The sequence below is a fragment of the Haemaphysalis longicornis genome, unplaced genomic scaffold (assembly GCF_048455015.1).
Source record: "Haemaphysalis longicornis isolate Haplotype H1 unplaced genomic scaffold, Haemaphysalis longicornis Haplotype H1 scaffold_66, whole genome shotgun sequence".
In the NCBI taxonomy this organism is placed as follows: Eukaryota; Metazoa; Arthropoda; class Arachnida; order Ixodida; family Ixodidae; genus Haemaphysalis; species Haemaphysalis longicornis.
Genome location: NW_027526417.1, coordinates 1026941 through 1031989, shown reverse-complemented (window position 1 = coordinate 1031989; position 5049 = coordinate 1026941). Strand labels below are relative to the sequence as shown.

The window sequence follows — 5049 nt, the reverse complement described above, 5'->3', positions numbered from 1 at the left end:
ACTCCATGTGCGAAGGCGTTCCTGGCGAAGGCATGCTTTAATGGCGATCAGGCGAGAAATTACGTAATCGTGTTCGATAATAGTGCTCAAGGCTGCAGGGGTGACTCGCTTGTTTGAAGCATACATGTACGAAAAAAAAAAAAACTTTTTTTTTTAGTTATGTGACCACACAGCAGTAGTTATTCGGTACGCACCAGCCGGACTGGTTCAGTTGCCTACAATGGTTTTTTCATCGAAGCATCATATTTCTGACTAGTGAATCGAAACGTTTAAGTTATTGTTTACAAAAAAAATTGTCACTGGTGTTTTTTACAAATTTTCTGCCTACACACCGCACTACTATAAAACTGGACGTGTAGCCACTCGTATTTCATGTTTGATTATGAAGCGTTCCTTGATCCGGGCATCACGATCAGTCTCGTTCAAATTCAATCTTGTTCGCGAGTCCTCCTCATTCTGTTCGTTGAGACGAGCAGGTAAGGCTGTCTTCACCTTGGGATGTAACAGGCGAACTCCGCGGCGCTGTCCCCAAGGGCGGGTGGAGGAATGTCCCGTCGCATTGTGCGACGTTTCTTTGTGTAGCATCCCCCCACGGCTTTTTGTTCATTCAGCCAAAACAGACGACTGGGCGAGTTGGTACATTGTCTTGCTTGGTAACAGCGCAAATAAAACAGGACACAAAAGGAAGAATGAACGGACACACCGCTGTCCGTTGTCCGAATGACAACGCTGTCCGAATGAACGGACACAGGCTGGTTTCGGCTGCGGAGAGTTGCTTGGAGGTCCACTGCCTTCTCGCCCCATATGAGAGGGAAAGAAAAAAGGGCAAGGGCTCAAGGGGTCTTTTCTCGCCACTGCCGAGAGGACACCGTGCGCACCCAGCTCCAGTCGTTGCACCGGATCGTTTACCTGGCACACTGCAGTTGTAGACGTAAGTATATGCGCAAGCGCATGCTTGTTCAGTCGTAGTCTGTTCGATGGTGTTATATCTTTCTCCGTAGTCTGTTCAGCCGAGACCCGTTTAATCACTGGATATTCAAAACGAAGTGCTAGAGGCGGCGTTTGGGCAGACATACAAGAAAAACAAGAATTGCGGAAGGTGTGCAGGAGCAGCTCGTGAGTATTTTCTTGCTTATAGGCCCGTGCACACTTGCGACGAAGCAATGCAATTTCTGTCGCGGCGACAAATTGGCCGATTCCAAACGACAAAACTGGTCGCCGGGCGGCAAAAGCTTCCGAAATCGCGTCGCGTCGTCGCAAGTGTGAACGGGCAAGTGTGAATGGTGAAATATACTAGGCAGTATTGATGGAAGAATTGATGTGACGGGTTCGTTGCGTGGAAACGATTTTTGTTCGTTGCATGGAAACGATTTTTGCGCGCCTTGTGCAAAGTGAATTCGGAAAACTAACCTCGCCCATACTCGAATGATTTTCACTTCAGTCTGGCAAGTGAGGTAGCGGCTTGGGCACGCGAAACAAAATAATGTGTGTCTCACGTTAGTTCGCTGTGCGAAATTAAAAAAAAAAGCATTACGTTTGCCCCTAATTGCCTGGCGATGCGATAATCATGTTGGGAACGCTGGGGTTCTTTAACGTGAAAAAAAAGGGGGGGGGGGGTGCGAGCTGCTTCGGAATATAGTCGACACTACTACAAATGAACAGGTCAGAATGCCCCACTTGGTAGCCTATTTTTCTGCTGGTTAGCGTGGTATACGATAGTCGCGAAAAGTTCGTCAAACTTCTGGGCTATTGTTAAAAGCTGCAAACCTGAGCCTTTTGTCGTAGCTCTCTTCGCTGGCGATAAGCAACCAGACAACCTGCGTGACTATATAGCCAACTTTGCTAGAAAGGATCACTGAGGGCTGAAGGTGTCACAGAGGGTGGGAAAAAGTGCGCTGTTCGAGTGCATGCGTTCGTTTGCGACTTACATTTTTGAAATGCATTAAGCAGCATAGCGCGTTCTTGAGTTGTGAGAAATGCACCCCTAAAGGCTGGTAAATAGCGGCTGGCAAAGAGTCGAAGTCACTTTCATTGCAGGCTATGGTTTTCAAGATACCCTCAAACCAGGATAGCCGCGGAGTTCATCAACGATGAGTGCCAATCCTGAGACCATAGAAATTGGTAAGTAAATATTGCTCAATTGTGTAAATGGCTAGCGGGTTTAGCGAATCAAAATGAAAAAGCGAATTAAATCGATAACGCACAGCACAACAGGAGCTGGAATGATCAGGGCAGGTGTCACTTTGAACTAAGCCGATTAAGATCCGAAGGGGGCAATTAAAGAGGTGTGGGAGGTACTTGGTCATGCTAGCGATCACCCACTCCCACTAAATGGAACCGTTCCGCCCAAAAGAGGTCACTCTGGGTACAGAATTTTGCCTACTGCGCGTACTTTATCAGAAGTTTGGAACCAACACGCTTTCATTGGGGCCGCATTGATCATGCACAGCCGTCGTTCACCGAAATAAAACAGACGTGCTTCGAGCAAAAAGGCTAGTTCTAGTACTGTCCATCGGTGGTGCGGTTTCGAACAGCTTGAATCAAAGGCTTTTACTTCTGTGGTTCCAGGCGCACTTCCCAACTTTTGAAAAATCCTGTAAATGCTCAGCAGTGATGAATAACAGGGTGCGTTTCATATGATGAGGTAACAACGCCGAGCGTGAAAAAAACAAAAACCATGGTTAAAGTGAACGCTAACAAATTTAGTGGCTGCAATGATGCGCATAGCTTTGGCTGAAAAACTGAACCTTCCTGCATTCGTGCAAAAAAAGAAGAATGCCCGGGTTGTTGTAACATGCTTAAATTCTCCCCCCTTTGTTAGCCTGTTCCAAGCATGTATTAAAACATGTCACACAACTCTTTTCAGTGCTGAGAAAGACTAGGATCGAAGTTGTTCGTTTATGAGTTCCCACTTTGGTTCCCTTTATTATGTAAGTAAGCTTGGACCATTATACACATTCGTGTTCAGTGGGTGTGTTATTTTGTGTGACCCATCTGTAATACCTTTGTAGCACTTCGTGTTCTTTTTTAGGTGAAAGATCTGCCGGACTGGAGGAGCAAACGTCGCTTCTACAACCAAGCGAATTTTCAGATGGGTTGTTTCGATTGAGGTACAGAAAGAAAAGAAGAAAAAGGTCTGAGAGGCTTGGTATCCGTTCCCGAGTAGTATTTGGTGAGTGTATAAAATTTCTGATAGCGTATTTTGATTTGTTTTAGTAGTTCAATTTATAAACTGCTATGCAGCCCATAACTAGTTGCGCCCTATGCTTCCAGCTGCTGCGGGTGTGACGGAGGCCACAGTCGATAGCGGGCCACATCTTTGGTGACTGGCTCCGCTTTGCAAATATTGGCCTTACAGGAACCCACAAGGTAAGCAATTAACTAATATTCTCAAAATTTATTAGTGCATTTATATTTAAATGATTTTCATCCTAATCTCTGCCTAATAAAATAACATGAACCATGCAGAAGACATAACACTCCACTAGCGAGCAACTTTGACGAACAGTCACTGACGTCTATAGGGTACTTACTCGGGAGATTCAAGTTGGGAGTCAGGTGACCCAAAATTTTGTGCGCTTGCTTTCTTCTGGTCATATGATTAGCACGAGTTGCTGCGTTGCTGCTTGTTCGTTTACTCCCCATTTGGTGCGTGTGTGCATGTGCGTGTGTGTGTGCGCTCTCGTTAACTAAACAAATCCTTAGGCGGCAACTACTTTTTCGCGCAAAAACAGCCTACTACCGCAGCGTACTGAAGTAGGAATTGTTTGCTTTTCCACACAGACGCAGCCAGCCCTTGGATGGAGCCTCCTATCCTGCACAGCAGCAGCAACGGAGTGTAAATAAAAAAAAATATATGTAACCATGCAAAAATGAAATAAAATTTTATTTGAAATTTCACTTCTTGTTATTTTGAAAATGCTTTAAAATACATCGTAACCGGCATGCGGGGATAACAAAAACAATGCTCCACAATATACATTCCACACGTTTGGCAAAACGTCACTGTAACGTTCCTGGTCCACATTCTGAAAAGGTTTTGCAACGTTAAAAGATCGTTTAAAGCGTGTTTTCTGCAACGTTAGGTAAATGTAAACCCAATATATAATTAATATGTTGTCGAAATGCTTCCTCACAGTTCCAATAATGTTTGACGAAACGTTACTGTAACGTTTTTATTTGTTCTTAAAATGTTTTTCTAGCGTGTTTCTGCAACGTCAGGTGAACGTAACTCCAAAAGTATTTCTGTGTTGTAGAAATGTTTTCTTACTGTTCGCATGACGTTTGGCGAAATGTGATGTAACGTTTTACGTTGTTTTTTAAACGTTTTTTGAACGTTGTTAGCTTGTTCGCTTCAACGTCAGGGAAATGTAACACAAACATTAATAATACGTTGTAAAAATGTTTTCTGGACGTTTAAATAATGTTTGACAAAACATTATTGTAACGTTTTTGATAACATTAGTTAAGCATTTCAAAAAAATGACATTAAGAACATTGCTCTAACGTTAACACCAAACCAAAAAAATACGTTCTTCTAATGTTTTGGTGCTACTTGGGAGTAAGAAAATGTAAATATGAGCGAAGAGATATTCATATTTCATTGAATGGACATTAGTGTTAGATAGAAACGATGACTTCATTGTTTTGTTTGCGACTGTGTTACAAATTTTGGTTAGGCCTCAACGTAGGCCTATCAAGTGTCAAGTCCACGCTCAGCGACGTTGCAATTAATGCAGGGCGGTATCTTTCCTGCTGTTAGCTAAACTGAATCAAATGAAATGTAAGCCGACGTATATTCGTCACCGTGTAAAATCAACCTCCGCTTGTTTCATGTTGTGACCGTTCCAAATTTCTAGGCCTAACGTGTTAGCATGGTAACGTTCGCAAGTGGCAGTTGCGCGGATTCACCATATTACAACAACATTACGACGCGGAGCCGTGGTTCTGGCGAGATGGTACATCACTGCAAGGGTTTAAAAGCGCCGCAAAGACGGCGGAACGAAACGGAAGGAAGACTCACAGCCCACGGTGTGTCTTTGTGTTTCG

General features: G+C 43.9%; 1 long non-coding RNA gene across 1 annotated transcript; it reads left to right on the top strand.

The window, feature by feature from the left end:
- The first annotated feature begins 1834 nt into the window (after positions 1–1834).
- Positions 1835–4000, top strand: LOC144144201 (uncharacterized). Its single transcript, XR_013317191.1, has 3 exons — positions 1835–2121; positions 2867–2930; positions 3032–4000. It is a non-coding gene; the product is annotated as an uncharacterized LOC144144201 (long non-coding RNA).
- Positions 4001–5049: the final 1049 nt, after the last annotated feature.